This window comes from Colias philodice, chromosome 24, assembly GCF_061535455.1.
Source record: "Colias philodice isolate Cphi_HAF_F1 chromosome 24, ilColPhil1 Martin Lab GWU primary, whole genome shotgun sequence".
NCBI lineage: Eukaryota > Metazoa > Arthropoda > Insecta > Lepidoptera > Pieridae > Colias > Colias philodice.
The window spans coordinates 3,748,698-3,772,795 of NC_143109.1; the positions used below are offsets into that span (position 1 = coordinate 3,748,698).

General features: G+C 32.0%; 6 non-coding genes across 6 annotated transcripts; 1 reads left to right on the top strand and 5 right to left on the bottom strand.

Moving 5' to 3' along the window:
- The first annotated feature begins 16,189 nt into the window (after positions 1 to 16,189).
- TRNAN-GUU (transfer RNA asparagine (anticodon GUU)) lies at positions 16,190 to 16,262 on the top strand. The gene has a single exon. It is a non-coding gene; the product is annotated as a tRNA-Asn (tRNA).
- A 992-nt stretch (positions 16,263 to 17,254) lies between these two features.
- Positions 17,255 to 17,327, bottom strand: TRNAN-GUU (transfer RNA asparagine (anticodon GUU)). The gene has a single exon. It is a non-coding gene; the product is annotated as a tRNA-Asn (tRNA).
- Positions 17,328 to 17,852: 525 nt separating this feature from the next.
- On the bottom strand, positions 17,853 to 17,926 carry TRNAN-GUU (transfer RNA asparagine (anticodon GUU)). The gene has a single exon. It is a non-coding gene; the product is annotated as a tRNA-Asn (tRNA).
- Positions 17,927 to 18,497: 571 nt separating this feature from the next.
- On the bottom strand, positions 18,498 to 18,570 carry TRNAN-GUU (transfer RNA asparagine (anticodon GUU)). The gene has a single exon. It is a non-coding gene; the product is annotated as a tRNA-Asn (tRNA).
- Positions 18,571 to 19,258: 688 nt separating this feature from the next.
- Positions 19,259 to 19,331, bottom strand: TRNAN-GUU (transfer RNA asparagine (anticodon GUU)). The gene has a single exon. It is a non-coding gene; the product is annotated as a tRNA-Asn (tRNA).
- Positions 19,332 to 20,146: 815 nt separating this feature from the next.
- Positions 20,147 to 20,219, bottom strand: TRNAN-GUU (transfer RNA asparagine (anticodon GUU)). Its single transcript has one exon. It is a non-coding gene; the product is annotated as a tRNA-Asn (tRNA).
- Between the last annotated feature and the right edge of the window lie 3,879 nt (positions 20,220 to 24,098).

Genomic DNA, 24,098 nt, shown 5'->3' on the forward strand with positions numbered 1-24,098 from the left:
TTTTATTTGAACTATGTAAATGGACGCATAATTCTGTGTATTTGGTAGCATGCGTCTTCGATTGTTGTTTAGTTTCACTAAAGCATAATTCATAACAATTCATAGGGCAGAAGCGCAGAATATTTAAACTAAGAAAAAAATGTATTGATATATTATGATGGTAAAAGCAACCACAGTATTTCTTTTCTTATTTGCAGAAACTGAATTTTTGAATCGGTGATATAATTCTTAGGTATCAGGACGTTTGTGAAGAAGGCACGGAAGAATCTTTATGGCTGATTTGGAAAGAACCATAATATTAATTATAAAAATTCAAATTTATTATCTATGTATAAGAATAACATTTTGTGCTCAAAATATATTACCTATATGTACCTATATTACTACAATCATAACAAGCAAACAGCGTAAATGTAGCGGATGTTAGTCATGTATTTACCTAATTACATACATTTTCATATTTGTGAATATTATTTACAACAATTTTACGGCAGTACATATAGAATTTGTGCAGTCTACAATCTACATACATTTAAATGAATACCTACTATGTGTTTCTAATTAGAAGATAAGAGTAAATATCGCACGAGTAGGCTAAATTTATTCTCATTGCTAGTTTATATTAGAAACTTATTCATCTAGTCTAATGAGCATGATTACGTCACTATCACGCGCAAACACTTTTGAAAATAACTTGCACGTGGATCTCGATATCCCCGAACTCCCAAAAGCTTATCACCATTAAGATACCTATAAACGTTTAATTTAAAAAAGCCCAGTCTATCCTGAGATCCAATAACGTCTCAAAGTATCTAACCCATGAAACAAGATGGAATATAATCGGCTAAACTCCTCAATTCCAGAGTGTTTCACGACAAAATCTTCATCAAAGAGGATATTCTATAAAAACGCATTTTCAGAATTGCGGTGGTCCTTTGATGTTAATCCCTGGATTTGGGACCGGGTTCCTTCGGTGTTTGTATGTAAATTATTATATATTGTGTTTGTGGCGAGTTTTCTGTTTGTCATCTATCTGAATTAAATCTTGGCTTTGATTTGGCGGTTGTTTCAGGGTTAAATGAAGCAGGATGAAGCTTTTTATTTTTATAATTCTGAAGTAAGAACCAATGTTTTGAAATGAAAATTCCATTTTATATGTGGCTATAAACTTGTTAACTAACACCTTATTCTCGTAGGAATTAAAGTTTCTTATAAATAGGTATTAAAAAAAGACATGAAACAAAATGATATCTAGTTTCTTCTATCTACTAAGTAATTTAATGTTATTGATTTTGCACTTTTTTGATTAAATCTTCAATTTCAGAGTAGATATTGAAGGTATGACTGTTAACAAATATTGTTTAATTGACACTCGTACATAATAAGTACCTGTCTGTATCATCCTTAGCATAAAAAAAATCATTTCAACCCTTTACGGGCGTCGTATTTTTAATCTATCCAAACTGAAGTGGCAACTAGCGCCGCCACGCGGAGCCGCATGTAATTACAGACGTCAGCGGCGCGACGTCAAGTGGACCGTCAAAATTGTAAATCGAATCGCTTCGACGTTCGTTTGTACGTTATTGGACACGCGAGTGTGACGTCACCCTTGTCAGCTACTTAATAGCTTTGTGGTGGAATACAGCTTTTATGGTGCATTTACATTCGTGCCAATAGCGAGGCGAAGACGGCACGCGCACTTGCTTTGTTCGTGCCACGTTCACACTGACCGAACTGCTAAGCGCAGCCTATTGCCTCGCGAGGCTGCTCGTTTTGTGCCTTGTAAGTTCGTATTTAGCCTTGTAATCGTTATTAGCTTTGAGATTCGCGTATTCGCGTAAAGAGCAGTTTTTCGGACTTAGTTAGCACAAGTGGCGAACACCAACTTACTGTACTACCTACGAATGTGTGAACAGTGGTTCGTTTCGTTGAGTGACGAGACATTGGCGATCATGAGTGTGTAGATGCACCATTATTTATGAAGTTAGCGCCTTATGAATGGAACTAATTAGGAGCTAATTATGAATAATGAATTCTAGTATAGTAATGTATACGTTCGTTAGTCTTTTACTTGGGCAAATTAATCATAAAGTGATTTTATGATATACTGGAACGTCTTGGATAATCTTTATACATAACACCACATACATATGCATAAGTTTTTATGATCTTAATTTTAGAACCGGACTGGATTCGTAAAACACGCATAACAGAGAAATAATTTTAGTGATTAACACATATAGCATGTAAGGGTTATGTCTGTATTTATTTAATCTTAAAAATAGTTATCAATAACGCTCTTTTCACCATTATTAATTGTTACTATGACTTAAAACTTTAAAGTATGTTATATATTGCATAAATATTTTCTCTAACACTATTATCGAGATCAAAGGTTACATACAGTGTCCCCTTAGTTTAGATATGTCTAGAGTTAAGACCTAGATACATGTGTGGGATAGATAAAATTATCACTAGGTGTCAGCAAGGTCAATTGGATTCACGCTGACAAATAGACGTGATGATAGAATATGAGAGACGTATCTGACGCCTCACTATCTTAGAATTTAGTTTATTTATATTCTTATTTCATCAATTACGCTGATAAAGTCGATCATTCAATTTTTTTTATCTCTCTGAAAATTGGAAATTAAACACCATATTATTTTATTGTTTCTTTACTGGTCTATTTCGTCAATTACGATGATAAAGTCAATCATTCAATTTTATCTTGATGTAAATTAGAAATAAAACACGGTATTAGTAAATTTTTAAAATCTATTTATGTTCGCTATTTTTGTGTAACTTTGTTATATTAAATTAAAAGTTACAAAAACGTATAGGCTGGTAACCACATCCGCTTTCATTTCACATAAAGAGGGTAGGCAAATAAGTAATATTCGCATTAATTCACGACTACCCTCATCCGTCATCAACATTTTATTGATTAACAGAGTGACAGATAGTACCTATTTGTATTCTCTTTGCAGAGCGAAGTAGTGTAGGTACAAAACAATCGGACTTGAGAGTTGATAATAAACATTCAGGGGTGATGAAAAACCAGTACAATATATAAGATACAATAGAGGTAAGATCATTGCACTTTTCTTTTCACAAAGAATAAACTGTTGGTACATTTAAATCAAGTAAACAACGAACAAACTTAGCCCATTATATTGCCCATAAATAGACACTAACAAAATAATATCAGTTTGGACCGTCTAATTAAGCCAAAAGTGATGAGTTCATCAATCATACGTGACAGGATGTCCAGGGGTCAGACCCGGAACAAAACACTTGAAGCGATAACAATTTGGGGGTGATAGACTCAAATGAACAATCATGTTTATCATTTAGGGGTCTATTAAATTGTTGGTGGGCTGTGTTAGTTATGTACTGTGGGTTTGCTCGTGTGTTAATTAGTCAAAATGATATTAATTGTATTTATGATTTTAGATTTAAGAATTCTATATTTCAAAGGAAACAATGTGCAAAAGTTTATATGTTCTAACCATTTTGAAATTGTATGCTTATTTTGTTTGTAAAATACTGATTAGAGTAGGTTTTTTATGTATAATTATATTTTTTTTATCTCATATAATGTGAATTATGTGACAACTGAAAAAAGGAATTTTTTGTTGTAGTTTTTTTTCTAATCGTAAAAGATATGGTTGTATGTTTTGTTGATTATTTTAAATAGAAAATATATAGTAATAAAGATTTATAAATAAATAGACTTTTTAATTTATTTATGTACTTTTTCTTGTTTTAAAAATGGTATACCCTTGTAGACCACGCGACCTCACACGTCACTTTTAGATACGCGACTACTGTTCGAGAATTTATAAAATTATCTTAAGTTTATAAATATTCCATTTTATCTTTATAAAATCTATAGGATAAAGATCCTATAGAAGTAAAAACCTACTACTTGGCGAATATTATCGGGATTGAAAACTAAAAAGCTGTTTGCTATAGTTAATGGCAAAAAATATCATTGAACACTTTCAATGAGGCCGATCAATAACAGCATTATTATAGTGGTCATATACAAACAATTCAGTTCCGGAAAAGCTGAAATATGTTACAATTTAATTTACTAACTAATAATTGTAATTTAATTATCGTCGGCCAATCGAATTATGTTACTCTGTATACGGAATCTATAATATTGATTGTTTGTTAATATTCACTAAACATAATATTTGCATGTGTGTTCAAAAATAGGAATATATACTAGGGTTCGATATCTATGTTAGTATCTGTATTTATGAATATCGTTAAATTGTTTCACAATTAGAATTCACTAAGGCTGAATCTGTTTTCAATTATGTCAAAAAAATGCATTTAAATGAAAAATAAAAATAAAATTCAATTTGGAAAACAGATTATTTTCTTAGAGAAACAGAGATATTATTTCCTTATTTGTAACTGGACATAACAAAAAAAATACAATATGATAGGCTAAAATAGGCAACAAATGGAACTTTCAAAAGCTTATTTTTTTGTAATTTACACAACCCAGTGGTTGACTAGTCAAATCAAGTATGTATAAATAACTGTTTCCAAAATCATATCAATACAAATTTTAATATCTCATATAGATTTGCAATCGATATACATAAATATCTAAATTGATAAAACGCACCGAATATTAAAAAATAAACTTATTTTTGTGTTGAAAAGAATTCGATCATCCATCACTTAATGTTTGTATAAACGTTAAGTTACGCAAATCTGGCTTGACGCTTGTAAATCTGAATATTGGACAGTGGCAAGTGTACGATAACCTTTACATCCAATATGCGAGGCCAATAACCCGAAATACGTCATCTTTTTTGCATCAGAGGACATTTTTAATAAATAATTTCATGTAATTCGTCACACCGGATTTTAAAATGAACGAAATGATGAGTAAAAAAGTAGTAATTTATTTCGCGATTATTCAAAGGTATGCCTGTACTAAATGTGATTTCCACGTTTTTTGTGTTGGTGAGATACTTAGCTTATATTTTGCATAAGGAAATTAATCTTCTTAATAACCGGTTATCATCTGTTTGAATTTATTTATTTGTATTTAAGTATTTTTACTTCCCTTCGAAGCTTTAAGGCGCCGCTACGTCTACACGCCTCAGATAAATGATAATAATATAATACCACATATAATATAATTAACTCAAAAAACCTATACTAGACCATTACTAGACTTAGTTTTGTAATTCTGGCTTACAAATGAAACTATTTATTAATTGATTCTCTCTCAAATACTAAACTGAAGATTGAACCGCAAATATTCAGTTCAAGTTTGGAAATAGATTTAATCTATATTTAGAACTATTAAATATGATGTTTAATTTTATAGAATACTTACCTTCCACCTGCGGCTTCACGTACAAAGCCAAAGGAAAGCCATATCTCCCATTCCTGTAGAATTTTCACTTATCCTATATCCTCTCTCATTTTAAACTATCTTTTTACCAAATTTCATCCAAATCGGTTAAGTAGTTTAGGTGTAAAGAAGAGACAGACAGTTACTTTCGCATTTATATTATTATACTCTGTCCATTATATTATTTGCTTTTTGACAGCTCCACGCCTATGAAGGATTGTATTGTCTATGTTAAAATGTCATACAAATAATTATTGTACTTCATGGACCGGCCCCGCCCACTTAGTGATGTCTACACAGAATTATTCAATGATGGGTCGATAGATTATAATAATCGATAGAAATACTCTTTAAAATATATCCGATACAGAAAAACTCTTCTAATAAGTTATATCATTTAAACATAAAGACAACCAAATTGTAAGATAGAAACCAATAAATAATAAAATATTAGTTTAGTTTAGTTTTAACATAAAATGCATAGATATGTGGTCTTATTATCACATATCTTTTTAGTACATTTACGTTGTAATTATTATTTACGTACCTAATTCGATTTTTGATAATATTTTGAATTTATAATTGAAATGGTATCACAATCGATAATCTTTTAGACATCACTTCTGGTATCACCCGTCGAGCTGTCAAAAAGCAATTCTTATAGTGGACAGACTATAGTTAGAATTACATCAATGAAGCCGACTGTATCTTATCTACTTCGCTAGAGTTCGATGAGAATGTAAATAAATTTTGGCATGTTTACATTTTATTATAAACATAATGTAAACAGATAACACGTACGTAATGATTTATTGAAACGTTTATCTCGATAAAATAATGTTTTAATCTTACTAATATTATAAATGCGAAAGTTTGTTCCTCACAAATGGATGGATGGATGGATGCATTGATGAAAAAATTACAGTGAAATTTGTTATATATGTAGCTGAAGACCCAGAATAAGACATAGGCTATTATTATACAGGAAATTCCACAGGAACGGGCACTATGCGGGTTTTTCTGTAAAAACGCGGACGAAGCCGCGGGCGAAATCTAGTAAAATATTCCTCATCAATCATTGTACTTGTATATTTTTTTATTGTAATTACAAGCTTTTGTCCGAACATTATTTCAACACAACTACTCCATCTAAAAACAACTTTTAAAACAACACATTCCAAGTTAATCCATTAGTATCATTATGCTAACAATAAAATATCCGCAGTGCACTTACGGGTAAATATGAGAGCCATTTCTGAGAACCGGACAGACACACTAACAGATAGCATAGTATAAAGAGAACCAGATAGTGTACAGGACATGTTAGCATCTGGAAGGGATCCAGAAAGTCCATTCAGTGTTGCACTTGAATTAATCAATTGTTTTAATCCACTAGTAAAGGCAGCTGTTGGTCGCGGGTGAAGCTGGGCTATGGTATAAGTTGATAGATTTTATTTTTAAGGTTGTGTGGTAGAGATCGTTAGGCGCTACTTTGTTACCTTCGTCGTAGGGGATAATGTTTAAGTGATATTTCCAAATAGTTACATTTAAAATTAAAAGAATTTATATATTTATAATTGAAACTCTATTTTTATTATCTTTTTTCTATCATGTAGATTGTAGGCTATATAAAAGTTTATTATAGCTCTATGTACTGTACGTGTTCAAAGTTTGAATTTCTTATTTCTTTTCCATTCTTAAAGCGCGTCACACACGGTGAAGATACTATAATATTTTATCTTAAGATACTGTAATATTTTATATTACAGTATCTTAAGGTATCCGGTATCAGCGTTCTGACCATCATTTTTCTTTTTGACATTGCGTACTAATACCCCTGTAGAACCGCCATCCTGTTACAAATGACCCGAAACACTGACACAAAATTTAATTTCGGGTCATTTGTAACAGGATGATTTGTAACAGGATACTGTAATATAAAATATTACTGTATCTTAAGATAAAATATTATAGTATCTTCACCGTGTGTGACGCGCTTTAACGTGATCTACCTACCTACTTAACCAAATCCATCGAAAAACCTTTACTCTCATAAAATAATTTCTACCCGCGTTTTCCTACAACTTGTGCCGCGCTCCATCGTCGCCAAGATCTATTTATTGTTGAAGCACGTGTTAGTTTATTTGACATAAAATGCATTCTAAATTGCTCGTTAGTTAGGACAGAGTCAAGAACATTTATTTAAGTGTACTTTGATCAATGATTACAGTGGAGAAGGGATGTTATAGCCCCTGGAAACTGTTTTAATTGAATTTATTTTGTTAAGTGGCTTGTTGGTTTTTGAATGTTGGTGGTTATGATGTAATTTTTGGTTGGTTATATCATATATGGTATGTAATAGGTATATATATAAGTACATCGGTATATTTTAGAAGAGAAGCGTAAATTTACGTGTTTATAATAATACTAGCTTTCCACCCGCAGCTTCGCCCGCGCAGTCAAAGAAAAATCCGCATAGTTCCCGTTCCCGTGGGATTTCCGGGATAAAACCTATCCTATTTCCCGGGATAAAAAGTAGCCTATGTCCTTTCTCGGTATCAAAATATCTCTATACCAAATTTCATGCAAATTGGTTCAGTACTTAGGGCGTGATTGAGTAACAGACAGACAGACAGAGTTACTTTCGCATTTATAATATTAAGTATGGATGTCGCTAGTCATTACCTATTATGATCTGTATTTAGCTTAAGACTATATTTAATGCATTGTTATATTATATAGTTTAAACGATTGCACTAAAGTAGAGACTTAATTAGTATAATTAATTAGTATAAGGTTTTCATTATTAATGGTTCACTACTATATAAAAATAAGTCGGGTTTTCCTTCCTGACGCTATAACTCCAGAACGCACGAACCGATTTCCACGGTTTTGCATTCGTTGGAAAGGTCTCGGGCTCCGTGAGGTTTATAGAAAAGAAAAGGTGTCTCTGGTGGCGAAACGGAGTTCGCCCGGTTTGCTAGTGGTTCATAAAAATTAGTTTATTTCGCAAATTTTATGAAATTGTCATTAAAAGTTCTATAATAATTTATTCAGTTATAAAAATGTATTTTAATAGAATATGTATTTTTTGTAAGTTTTTATCTATTTTCAAGATCAAAAGGTCATGATTTTCACTTATCAAGTATTCGCGTAATTATGCAAAATAAATTGCAACTTACTGAGCCTGTAACGAGATGGCGCTATCACGGGTTTTAATTGAACAGAATTATTATAATACTTGTTCTACACTGTGATACATGTAGATTAAGGCTTGGTATACACGAGCGGTTTGGACGTGTGCGAGAATAGCGGTTTAGCTGAAGACTTTTTTAGAGAAGAAGAAGAAGAGGAGGCTGCCAAAATTTTATGTGAATTTGCATTAATATTCTGAAACAGTCACACATACAATCAAAATGGAACTTTAGTATATTATGATTTATTGGGTCTTTTTCTTTCCTTGTACAAGACAGTTACGTAATTGTTACATTTTCGCTCGATTCATTTTTTATTCAAAAATTATGCCATTTTTAAGGATTATTACATGTTTTTTTAAGATTTACTTGGACTTTATGTCTAAAATAAATGTTAACAGTAAGAAAATATAGTTTACTATCCAATCCCAAGATATTTTTTCTCTAGATCAATTATTAACTACTTTAGTTATAAACGAAATAAGAATTGAGACTTACGAGATTTAGGTTCGAGCTCGAACGCGATCAAAGAGCGCACGCGATATTCAACTTTATTACGGTTGTGTTAGCGTCTAGCACCGTAGCGGTCTAACCGGTCTCTCAGTGCCAGAAATTATGTTAGGGAACCTCCTCTTAAAGTTTACATCTAGTAATAATTTTTTAGAAATGTAAGAATCGTAATTTAAATAATTAACAAGAAATTCAGGAAGTGCTAAGAAGTGATAATATTGCTAGTTTCTCATACATTATTACCAGTAAGATTTATTTAAACAATAATTAAAATTGCATTGGTTTTAAGAGTATATTGGTCCATGGATTTATTCAAGTTTTACTAGTTTTAAACGTTATTGAACCCAAATTTTATGTTTTTGGGACCTTATTATTTATTCCATAATAAATCTAAATATCTACCACTTGATCTAATAATAGAGTCTTTGTGGCCTCATTATTTTTGTTTACGTAAACAAATCTAAATATAGCAACACTTGCAAAATCTTGGAAGATTTCATTTCTATAAAAAGGAGTTTCTCTTTCGAATAAGTCACGGTCATACACAAACCCTTATTCTCACCTCACACAATTATCGATTTTAATCCAACGACATAGCGATTAAATCTGCTTGCATTGCATTTATAGAGGTATAAGATGTTTTTATTGCAATATGAACGCATCGGATAAGTGTCATCTAAAGTGAACTGAAATATTATTCTTTGGAATGTATCCGACTTTGCATCAGTACATATTTCACTAACTAATTGCGTATTTTATTATAATATTTACAGCTTAAATGGCATATGTAGGCACTTTTAATATAACTGTAGAAGAATATCTTAATGGATTCACATTTCACCACCTTAATGTTGTTTAAATTTAACAACGATAACATTTTGTACATATTCTTTATTAATAAAGGATCTACTAAATAGTATATTACTCTACAATTTCAAATTGTCATAACTCATAACTATACCAAATATACATGTAATCAGCTTTCAAATAAAAGACAAGTATCATCGAACCCAAAAAAAAAAAAATAGTCAGTCTACGTGATAACCTTTTTTTTTAAGTCGGTTGAAAGCTCCCCAATACTACGTCTGACCGGTTGGCTTGGTTAGTAGTGACCCTGCCTTCCAAGCCAGAGCTTGTGGATTCGATTCTCACCCAGGGCAAATATTTGTGTGATGAACATAGATGTCTGTTCTGTGTCTGGGTGTTAATTATCTATATAAGTATTTATTTAAAAATTATGTATATAGGTATATATTGTATGTTTATCAGCCATCTGGTTTCCATAACACAAGTGAAAGCTTAGTAAGATCGTGCCGTGTGTGAAAATTGTCCTGAAATATTTATTTATTATTAGCTGCGCTTCACGGTTTCACCCGCGTAGCTCCGCTCCTGTTGGTCTAAGCGTAATGATATATAGCCTATAATAGCCTTTCTCGATAAATGGGCTATCTAACACCGAAAAAATTTTTCAGTAGTTCCTGAGATTAGCGCGTCAAACAAACAAACAAACTCTTCAGCTTTATAATATGTATTAGTATAGATTTTCTAACCGTAATTCATAAACTAAAACTGTGTACTTAGTAAATTTCCTTGAATAGGAACCGTTGTTTTTCACTTACATTCAGTAAATATGTTGCCAGCCGCGGTACGTGTTCCGATTCGAATGGAACTAACACCAACACTTGTTCCAACTTTGTTCCACTTCAAGTTGCGAGTTACGACTTAGATTATGTGCTAACGACTGTATAGTTGTTAAATATATTCGGCGCATTTGGGTTTTATCTATGTTTTATACACTGGGATGAATCAAACTAGCGACCCACCCTGGCTTCTCAAGGGTGTAAAACTGATATAAAATATATATTATGTATTCAATAAACAAATAAACCTTGACCCACTCTATCTATGAAAAAACTTCATCACAATCCGTTGCACAGTTTTAAACATACATACATGGGGACAGACAAACGGACAGCGGGAAGCGACTTCGTTTCATACTGTAGAGTCATAGTAATTACTTAATGAAACTATTCTTATAAAATTGGTTAAAACGGTTTATTGTCAGTACAATTACAGAATTAAAAAAAAACAACAATTGAACGGTAAAATATCTTAATTCTCTATGAATTAATCAAAGTTAGCTTAAAACAGATATTCCAGCGATTCACTAATCGCTAGATATACATCGGATCTCAATACAATAATTAAAACGAGTACAATTCTTAATGACGTCGGCAAAAACTTTGTTATGTGCCGACAAAAAAGTGACGCGTCCACATAGAGCAAGCTATGAACAGATGTGTACCTAGAAAAGAAAATATTATTTACCTATTCTTTGTAAAATATTTAAAAATAAGAACTAAAATATGCGGTAAACAACTGTATGTGGATATTGTTATCATTTCAAGTACCTATTACTAAGTAATTTATACACAAGTCCGTTTATTTAATCAAGTACCAAATAAACTTTACATCAAACATTTAATTATTCAATTAGACATCTCGAATCACTTTTGAGTCGTCATAACATATTTTAAACATTTACCACCTATTCGGAAAACAGTAACTATGAAGAAGAACGGTCAAGAAACTCCATAGTTGCTCTTTTAAAATCATGTCAATATTATAATTTAATTTTACATAACATGTAACTACACAATATCATATATAAAACTATCTACAGTAATAATCATTTTTTACACATGAGAACCAGGACGAGAAAGCAACACAAAATTGATCAAATTATATTTTTTCAGAGACACCAGGAGGCAGCCAAAGTCAGCAGCAGCCACGTGCAGCAGAGCAAGTCACTAATCACTCCACCACTCACCAGCCTTTTCAATATTACATCTGTAACAAGAACACATTGTAATTAATAAATAAATACAAATATTTGCCATGTCTGTTTTTTATTTACTCTACGTACGTACCAGCTAGGTTACAAAAGATACTCGCTAGCTCGATGACTCAGACATTTTTTACTGAAGTTTTATTCTCAAATGCTTGATTTGTATGTGACTTCAAGTATTAATACAGAGAGAGAAAAAAGTATATTCGTATGTATGAACAAAAATTTGGATTTATGAGTGTTATTTTAAGAAAAGAAGAATGATAGATTGTAATATATATCCCTTAACATAATGACGATGGAGCAGTGGTGGCTCAGTGGTGAGACCTCGGACTTCAAATCGATAAGTCCGGGGTTCGAGACCAGGCGAGCGCGCAGGAAATAAATTGATTTTTCAATTTATCTGCGCATGTTGTTACATAACCACTGCTCGAACAGTGAAGGAAAACATCGTGAGGAAACCGACATGTCGAAGAATTTAAATGTTCGACGACATGTGTCATCCGCCAACACGCACTTGGCTAGCGTGGTGGGTTATGGCCTGTACCCTCATAGGAGGCCCGTGTCCCAGCAGTGGGAACGTATATGGGCTGATGATGATGATGAACATAATGATGACCATAAATGCTATTTTCTTGTAGACAAAAAAATATGCTCTATATTAAAGAAATCAATATCATTATAAAAATAATTTACTACTGTGTTTCGCAAAATCTATAAAAGTCCTCATCTCTATAATATGATTAAAGTATAGTCGTAAAATGTGAATACACTAACATTAATTGGAATTAAAAATATATTTCTTGGAACTATTACTTGTTAAAAAAAATAATATCTAAATCTCCTTTTCCATTAGCTCACTGCACAATATTTGCCATTATTACTTTTCATTTCCATATTTTATGTCGTTAATTTAAGCTATACATATAATATTGTGCTTTGTATATTCTTTCCTTCTAAAATGATTTTATAATAATTTTACCGTGTTTAAAATATATTATTTATCAACTTTTAACTAGATACTTTATATACTTTAGCCGCAGCTTCGCCCGTGTTTTCAAAGAAAAACCCGCATAGTTCCCGTTCCCGTGGGATTTTCGGGATAAAACCTATTCTATGTGTTAATCCAAGTTACCCTCTATATGTGTGCTAAATTTCATTGTAATCGGTTCAGTATTATTTGCGTGATAGAATACCTAACAAACATACATACATACATCCATCCTCACAAACTTTCGCATTTATAATATTAGTAGGATAGGATATGGATTATGAGTTATGACCGATGTCTTATTTCTTAGATACACATAAAAACATGTATAACCTACTATTTATAAACTTAACAGCACGGGAATATTCTTCTCTATTTATTACTCGCTGTGTTCCGCGGTTTCACCGTCATTGCTCCGCTCCCGTTGGTCTTAGCGTGATGATATATAGCTTATAGCCTTCCTCGAAAAATGGGCTATCTAACACCGAAATAATTTTTCAAATCGGACCAGTAGTTGCTGAGATTACCGCGTTCAAACAAACAAACAAAAACAAACTCTTCAGCTTTATAATATTAAAGTATAGACTATACCATACCATCGATACATCCTTGAAGTCACTTTCTTCTGTTATACCGTATAAAAGATTTAAAATATATTTACCTATATGGTCGGTGTCAGAGAGATAAACTCGTCACTTACGCTCATGGCTCCGTAGAACAAGGGTGAAGGCACAGAAAAGCAATTAGTTGTATGTCACTTTGTGTTATATCAGGCAATGTGAAATCTATGCGTTCAGAAATCTGCAATATAAAAAAGTAAAGTTTTCTGGATGAAGTAGTTTATGTTTATGTATTCTTTGTATATTTTTTATTTATGTGAAGTTTAAACATGTTTTTTGTTGACCTTACCAACAAAAGAATAAAAGGAGAGTTATCTCTACATTTTTATACTATTATTTTTTTTTAATCAATATTTCAGGATAATTTTCACGCACGGCACAATCTGATCCCATATTAAGCTTTCGCTTGTGTTATGGAAACCAGATGGCTGATAAACATACATATATAATTTTTAAATAAATACTTATATAGATAATTAACACCCACAGCAAACATCTATGTTCATGACACAAATATTTGCCCCGGGTGGGAATCGAACCCACGACCTCTGGCTTGGAAGGCATGCCGAAATGAAATTAAGATGCAAATGAATGAAAGTGGACTAAATTGAGTAAAAAAATTTAATAACTTTGTGATAACTATAGGGCCAATATAGTAAAAAATATAGAAGAGATTTGGATACTATAATTAAGTAGTCTATGCTATAAGACGAATTTAATAAGGTCACATAACTATTGTAACGAAGTATGTAAAACCGATAGCACGGATCAGTATATATATCAATTTCTATGCTAGTGTTTGCTCTTCAAGAAATTCTTGTGACCTAGATTCAATGATAAAAGTCTAGTGTTTGTTGAAGCTTGACTTGTGGTCTGAGAGATGGCGATAAAAACGGTGACATAAGATTTAAAGCCAAAGTAATATTTTAAATTATTTAAGCAAATAATTTTTAATGTGTTTATGTGTGTATAAATAAATGTGTTTTCATTTTCATTTCGTTTCATTTTCAATTACGAGCTAGGCCAGCCGTGCCGGTTCCCCCGATGACGAATCTGTGAGCAAAAGCAAGTATTTCTACAGCTTAAGGTGATGTTCTAGTACATTTCTGCTAAGTATCATCAAAACCCGTTCAGTGGTTTTCCTGTGAAAGAGAAACAATCATATATTAGAAAATGCATACAAGCTTTCGCGGTGAGTTTTCCTGATTAGAGTTTTACTAGCTGTACGGATGAAAATCCGTGGAGGAACCCGTGGGCAAAAGCAAGTATTTCTTTAGCTTATGTGATATTCTGGTGCATAAGCTAGATAACTACCAAATATCCTCGAAACTAGTTCAGTGGTTTATAATTAAAAAAAAAAACAACATACATTCATCCATCCCCACAGTTACACCACATTAGTAGAAGTAAGATCGGGATATTATTAATTATTATCTTTACAATTGTAATTCCCACCCTCTTAGACTATCAGGCTCACTAGAAAATTGTAGAAAATAGCCTTCACTTCGACGTAAAGTAAATTGTTATTGAAACAATTTGCTTAAAAGATTCTACAGTTTTCCTTTGATTAAGTGCTTCTATAGGCGGTGTATTTTGAGAACATTTCTATTTTACCGGCATAATATAAATTATTTTCTTTTTCCATTTACTTACAAAGAAAATTAGTTACGGTAAGATTAATAGTGTACACCCGTAGGAGGTCACTTTGATTATAAATATTATGATTATTTTAGCAAAAACAACCCTAAAGTCATTAGTTAAGGTTGAATATTTCTTAGCATGTTTAGCATTGAAGATGTCAATGCAAGAAACATTATTTGGATTATTGTTTAGTATTGTGTCGCCTTAACATTAGGTCTTTTGTACTACCCTCATTACACCCACATTTCTTATCTGGTAGCGTAACGGCAAATACGATTGCCAACATTAATGTATGAAATATTATTCTATTTTCATTTTATTCTATTATTTCATGAGGCTTTTTCCAAATTAAGTACTATTATTTACCATTTTGTGAACGAATAATAAGCTGAACAAATAAATAGATCGTGAATAGGTTTTATTTTTAATTGGCATTTAAAGTTTAAACAGATGTTTTGCTCGTTATTTTTTGTTATTTAGTTTGTGAGAATATTGTTTAAGTAATTACTCTATTATGTTAGAGTGTGCTTCTGGCAATACTTTATATATTTGAATTTTATCCATAAAATGTTTACATCAATGTTAAATTTTAATTTTTAATCAATTGAACTATTATTTCTCATTATCCGTTTTCTTTTACTCTTGCTTATTACAAGAAACATGAATTATATGGTTCAATTTTCTATTTATTCACAAAAACAACGCCATATTTATTTCAAAACATTTATTTATATTTAATTATCAATTTATTTAATTCGATATTGACTCTACCAGAGTCAGATTTCTTCCTTCTTAAGTTTTTTTTTTATTATTTATGATGCATTATCTGTAAAATCTAGAGCAATATTTGCCTTCGAAGATAGAGTTATAATACCAAGAGTAGATAGGGAAGATTTTATAGTAAGATATAGTTGTTGCCAAACATATGAAGGGGAGAAATTTTGAATAATATTTTAAAACAAAAGCGTGAATTTTGTATTCATACCTAGAGATATAGCCTCCGTGGCGCAATGGCTAGCGCGTTCGGCTGTTAACCGAAAGGTTGGTGGTTCGAGCCCACCCGGGGGCGGAATTCTTTTTGGCTCATTTGCCTCAAATTTAGTCAAACTATGGAAAATGATGTTGTTCATAAAATAAAGATTTCATTATGTTCTGATTTTGTTAAAGATAGAGAGAGAGGTACATTGTGATAGAAAAGACTAATTTTATCTAGCTTCAGCTTAGTTTCTGACAAAGTTCGCTAAACATTTTTTGACACTTGTCCAAAACGAAATTAGAGTTACTACAGTTGTTACTGACTAGTAATGTTTCATATCAACTTATCAAATACTACTACGTATCAATAAATTTAGCACACTTTAATAGAATTTTTTAAATATAAGGCTTATCAGAAATGGAGGAAACTATTTATTTAGGTATATCTCATTTAAGCAGTACGCTGTCCTCGACCGTGGTACATATATAATATTATTTATTTTTATTTATTTATTTATTATACTTTATTGCATTGAAAATACATATAAATACATATAATAAAGACAATACTACAGAAACAGCAAAGGGCGGCCTTATCGCTAGGTAGCGATATCTACCAGGCAACCCAACAATCAGAGGAAATTTAACAATATGATGTGGGTGAGCAAAAATAAGGCAATACTAACACATTGATATTATATAACTTATAGGAATAAAAAACCATGTACAACTGCGAAAGAAATTGAAATCGTCACCGTAGTTCTTGAGATTAACGCGTTCAAGCAAACAAAAAAACCTTCCTCGAGAACCACGCTATTTATTGATGAAAACAGAATGAAAATGAGTGTAGTAGATTTTGAGTAAATCACAATCAGACAGACAGAGGACTTTGTTGTGTATTATTATGTAGTGTTTTTAATTTTAAAAGACTAATAAAATAAGACTATGTTTATCATTATGCATCATGATAAACATAGAGCAATGTTGCTAATGTACCTATAGCAGTTAATCTTTTTGTTTTTTATATTCTTCTATGAAATGAACTCAATTATTACATGCAAAACATAATGTGCCTAAAAGATTTCCCGCCCCCGGGTGGGCTCGAACCACCAACCTTTCGGTTAACAGCCGAACGCGCTAGCCATTGCGCCACGGAGGCCATATCTATAATCAACAATGTTTAAAACACATTTTAAATGTAGGTATTATAATTTTATTGTGTACATTAGCGATACTTAGTTATACGAAAAAATTATCAATAGGCATTAATTTTAGGCTGATGACGTAAATTCCTGGACCACAATGATTATTCTTTCTGTTTGTAGAACATTGTTGGCTAGTTAAGTATCTGTTTTAAGTTTGGACACATGCATCGCCAAAGGCATCGAATACTTGAGTCATTTTGAGTTTCTCCAGTTTCCTGAAACAGACAAATTGTTAGACATTCTCTACACGAGAAATGAGAGCAAAAAAATGAACCTCTGTTTTACTAGGGAATATATAAGGGTAAGTAGGAATGATTAAAATCAGATTTCTATATTGAATTCGGAGGTCAGTGAAACTTCGTGCTAAAATAAGAAATAAGCTCATAGCTATGGGAGGTTTTAGAGATTTCTTATTTCGCTACACCTTGCGATGCTAAAAGGTAACTTCTAATGCAAGCATTATGTTTAAAAGAAAATCCCGCCCCCGGGTGGGCTCGAACCACCAACCTTTCGGTTAACAGCCGAACGCGCTAGCCAATTGCGCCACGGAGGCTGTGTCTTATTATCAGCAATGTTTAGAACACATTTTAATTCATTGTTCATCATTATAATTTTATTGTTCACATATGGTATTCTTAGTTTAAAATGCCTAACATTTCCGTTGATGCCACCATTTTCTGGGCCACCATAATTTAGCCTTTCTGTTTAAGAATATTATTAGCTAGTTACTATCAGGCAACTTCATAGCTAAGCTTGTGGTTGGAGAGGTTATTGGAGTTGATATAATATGGATTACGAAACAGGCATCTTCGAAGGCTTCAGGTTGTCCTGTCAGATCTTCTCTCCAGTTTCCTGAAATGTGCAAGATGTCTTCCTATATACAAAAAATAATAGGAGAAAGATGAACTTATGTTTTATTAGTAAAATTTTACAGATCAGATCACTGTCACTTCTTTATAAGACTTTTCTTTTTCTTCCTTTAAAGGGGGGAAGATGTGCTGCAGCTGTGTGTATCTTCTGCAATCTAGGTAGTTACCCTTAATTTGCTTCTCCTAGCGATGCAAAAAATGTTGTTCAAATCAATTTATGGATGCTTCATATGTATCCATTATAAAAAGATTTCACGCCCCCGGGTGGGCTCGAACCACCAACCTTTCGGTTAACAGCCGAACGCGCTAGCCATTGCGCCACGGAGGCTATATCTATTACTAACAATAAGCTATACACACTTTTATTGATATTTAAATATGAACATCAAATTCAACTCTACACATTAAATAATAAAATTCGAGTTCTTTTTATCCAACGAGTGTGGTATAGCAATTACGTTGAAGGTAGATTATACAATTTACCGAATTTCATAAAGCTTAGAATATAGAAACCCATAGTCTTTCACAAACATTGTACTAGAATATGCAATGTACCCTACATTGCTCATTCTTTTCTGTTTTCTGGCTCCAATCCAGTTCAGGCGATAGAAATGTATTTTCAAACTAGTCAAGGTCACTGGGACTAACAAAAAAACACCACATACGAAATTGAGGTGGTACATCTGTGAGGTAATGTGATATTGCATAGCACTAGCAGCTGAATCAATATTGAGTACGTTTTCGGTTGATTGGATCATGTTGACTAACATATTCTTTAATTTAACACAATTACGCTTATGTCCACGCTAGTTCAATGAATAGGAGACTGATTCGAATGCTCAATAGTTCCAAAAACCTATCCCAGATCTGTTTTTAGTTGTTTTATCAGTTTTAATATTATTACGTCTTCTCAGACATGTGTTAAATTAGCATGAGGTGAAAATGTACATTTTATTATTCGGACAAAAAAGACATTAATGCAAAGTTGTAAAATATGATTAAGTTGGAAAAAAAGACGCCCCCGGGTGGGCTCGAACCACCAACCTTTCGGTTAACAGCCGAACGCGCTAGCCATTGCGCCACGGAGGCCATATCTATTACTAACAATAAGCTATACACACTTGTATTGATATTTAATTGATTAAAATTTTAATAAAGAATATTGTCAGAATTTTATTTTCAGAAGCAATATTTATTAGCGAAAAACAACTCTCTAATAGTTCCAATAATTAAATCAGTCCATTGAGAATTTTCCAGATTCTTCTGAAAATCATTATTTTAGGAATTACCCTCTATTTGCTACATTTTTAATCAAATTGAGTCCTAAATTCCATACTTAAGAAACTGCATACTTCTATCTTCATGGGAAATAAATATTTTTATATTGTACAGTTCACCTCAGTTTAAATTAACCTCCTAGTTCAGTTAAAGGTGGTCTAGCAAGCGAGTGCTCATATGGCTTTGTTACTTCACTAAGCCAGCCATTTGTTAAGCTATACGAAGTCCTTAAACCCGAGCCTGAGACCTCAAAACCGAAATTGGAGAAATGGATTTAATTTAAAGGATAGTACGATGTATCATTTTGTCTCCACCCTATCCAGTTCACGAATTAAATATTTAAATTAGATTTTATCGCTATAATTTTTCAAAATGAAATTAAATCTAATATTTTAGACTGTCTTCATAAAAAATTGTCGTATGATATTATTTACTTACGGTTCTGTGGGCTCTATTTTTCGACCATGATAATATGATAAAACTGGTAAACTCATTGGTAATTATTAAAACCTGCTTAGTAATTTTGAAGTAAACTATATTTGTTTTAAAATTAATGATTTTAAATCAAAGAAACTACAAAGTTTCATACACTTTGGTTTCAAAAAACCTTCAAAAAGAAGGTATCCCGCCCCCGGGTGGGCTCGAACCACCAACCTTTCGGTTAACAGCCGAACGCGCTAGCCATTGCGCCACGGAGGCTATATTACATATTTTTCAATTTTTAATTCCGTATAGGATTAATTTTTGAAACAAAAATCTAGTCAACGTTTGCGTGAGACACATCCATTATTGTGACTCAAGGCTTCCTCGAATCCTACACTAGTAACTAACATCCTAGAACTTCAGCTAAATTTAACTGCATATAAAAATATTATTAAAAATATTATTAAAATATTAAAATATTATTAAAATATTATTAAATATTATATTATTTTTATTACTACTTAATAAAAATATTATTCATGTTAATTTGTAAAATTCTTTAACAAAATTATTTTTATTTTTATATGTAGGTACCTGCATAAATTAATTATCAGCTGTTCCAGCAAACGTTGTTCTGCCTTTCTCTTATCACCTAGGCATATGAAAAAAGACGTTGTTTTATTCTCAATCCTACCCGATATGCACACGTAATTTCATGAGAATCAAAACGTTTCAGAGGATTTTAACTACGAACACTGCGACACGAGAATTTTATATATTAGACTAGCGGTCCGCCCCGGCTTCGCCCGTGGTACCTACATGTTTAAACTATCCTATCTCTCAAGTTGGATCGAACTGCACATGGTGTGCGAATTTTATTATAATCGGTTAATTAGGAGTCCATTGAGGACAAACATTGTGTCACGAGATTTATATATATTAAGAAGATTAAATTTAATCCTCTATATTAAAGAGGAAATACAACAAATTATATTGGATATCGAGTATAATCAAATATTAGCATAAGTCAGAAAATTTCGTGCCCCATAATTATGTTGTACTTCTTTATTGCCCATATATCACTGAAAAGGGGCAATTTTCCCGTAAAACGGAAAGCGTTGAAATTAGCCTTATAAGTGTCCCTTCATAAATTAATGTACACAAGTCGTAAACGATCACACTTTGGGGTTAGTTCGATGACCTGTTTTGACCAATATTAAAAACTGTTTATATTTATAATGTTTAGTTCATAAGAAATCATTTTTGCATGCTTTGATGGATCAGTGGAGTAAGGATTGTATTCTATACTGAATCTAGAAGAAAGGAATCAATAGAAAATTGAAAATACAAAAAAAAGTTCAGGTTTTACCAAGTCCATGAGTTCATTTAGATTTTGGTCTATTTAAGTTTTCCATGTATTTAAAAAATAAAAATCCATATTCTATAAATATACTTTATTTACATTGTAATAAAAATTCCAAACAAGGACTCTACTGTATTATAAGAAAAATATAGGATTTACTCGTTTCGCGTTATTATTTTTGATACAACTAGTTTTAACTCAAGCCTCGTTAGGCATATCTCATTAAGGCGGGTGCACACCTTCCAGCGCTTTATTTAAGGCCAACAGAAACAGTTCAGGGTAATGAGACGGAGGCGCGCGTGACGCCACGTCTTTATTATTTTAATCGCTGCTTGTGGCACACCGAATGCCGTACTATATTTTCAACTCACAATTATAAAGGGGTGTCTGTGTCAGCGTTTTTATTTGTTTCAGATTGTCCAAGAAAAATATTGGTTCTGAAGTAGCATAAGCCTCTGTAGCATACATGCTAAAATAGAAAACGTGTCAACTTAACGTAAACAAAATATGGGCATACTATAATTAATTGATAATAAATAAAATTACGAACTCTAATTGAAATAAATAGGTAACAAAACTATGTCCTGAATTCATGATGATATAATTCACTAGTTTAAGGTGAAAAACGATTATGCAGATTTTGATTATAAATTTAATATTTATAAAAAATATCAAACTAACTTCAATTAGCATTAGGTTAATATCGCATAGCTCACCATAGTCCACAAGCTTTAACAGGACAGCACACGTGGTAACAATATTTACACGGCGAACGCACTCTGCATACGAAGCGCACAGTAATAGCCCCAGAGTGCTGCTTGCGATGACTTCATAGTTTTGTTTGCAGTGTGACCTATGCTTTATTTATTTGTAAACACTTGGGGTGTTTTCGTTTGTTTGTTAAATGGGACTTTTGAAAGAGTTGCGACGAAAACTCTTTTAGAAACATTGAAAACAATAAGTATATTATGATTCTTTGCTTGATCTGATATAGAGAATAACTAGGAAATAATATTGTAATACTGTGGAATAACCCTAAATATTGCGTGAACATTTCTATCATTAGGTCGGGGATTCGATTCTTTGATTATATTTATAGCCAATTTCATAATTTCTGCATATTTTGTCATTACTTACTTATCTGTCAGCCAAAGTATTCGTAAAATTGTACTTACGTAAAAATTTTTAGAATAAATAATATATTATACTAGCTGCGCCCTGCGATTTCACCCGCATGGTTCCGCTGCTGTTGGTCTTAGCGTGATGATAATATATATTTATACCCTATAGCCTTCCTCGATAAACGGGCTATCTAACACCGAAATAATTTTTCAAATCGAACCATTAGTTCCTGAGATTAGCGCGTTCAAACAAACAAACAAACAAACAAACTTTTCAGCTTAATAATATTATGTATAGATTGTATAGATAGGTACGTGTAGACACTTCGTATAAAAACAATTTACAAGTCTCGCAAACATTATTCAAGCACAAAACTTGTGTGTTTCATATTCAACCTGAAAACTTACAAATAAGTTGTAAGTACGAAAGATTGATGCGATAATGTTCCAGCATTGATCGATCCCTTTGTTTGAGTTTTTATTGCAAACACGTGAAAATCCATTAATTCTATTTTATAATATTAGTCTGAGTTTTATGGATAAGTTTATAGTTTTATTAGTGTATAGTAATAACCTTTTATTGAATTGAAATGACTGGGGAATGGCTAGACAGTTTGATTTTTCTATTCGTGAGGTATCGTGAAAAGTCATTAATTAAAGGGCCGACTTTTCAATCTTTCTTTAAAAATTATGCATCCAATAAAGATTAGTACATACACATAATATTATAATGTCAAAAGATGGACAAAACACGTCTTTAAAATGGTTGACGAATACGATTTTCCGTATTCGACGAATCAACCAATTATTGAAAAATCAGCCGTTTAGTAGAATATAATTGCACTGGTAACATAAGCTTGTCTTAGAAATCTTTGACACGGTGTCTACATTACTCATTAAGTTTATTTCTAATATTAAGTAAATAACATTAAGTTTATAATAAACAAACTAAACTATCAAAGTAAACCGAATATTTAAAAGTTTCTTTCTAAATATCGATAGTATTCAGAAAGCTTTTAAAACTTTTTATAGTTTATATTATACTTTATCGACTTACCCATCAATTACATTAAAATAAAGAAGAACAAACAGTATCATTGTCTTTTTAATATATCCAAAATCAACAGTAACCTGAGTGTCCGTGGGTTCGATGGCCGATACACAAATACTTTCGCACGTGCCTAAGTATTCATAGGGGAGGATAGATACGATTATCAGCGTTTGTTAGTTTTATTTCTTTTTTGACTATCATTGCCACCTGGATATGCTTGAAATAAAACCAGGTAAAGTTCAGTTTTTGACTTCGCTTGTTGCAAGTTATGTGGACAACTGCTCAGTGTTCTTTATATAGCCTTCTGTTTCACTCGCTATGTCTCTCCTCAAGGTCTGCTTAATTTCCTGTAAATAAATAAAAATATTTAGTACCGTGATTTCTGTCTTGATTATATTAAGTGATACATAAATAAAGTATTAATTATAAATGAATTAAAATGTTAATGTTAACTGTTCTTTATGTACCTAGATACAACAAAATGTTTAATAAACCCATGAAATCACATCAGGGAATTGAGTAAAAATAATTTTATCATTACAAAAAGGACATAAAAAGTTCCCATAACAAATTTAACCACAATTTAAATCCATTTCGCTTCACCTATCCGAATGATTGGA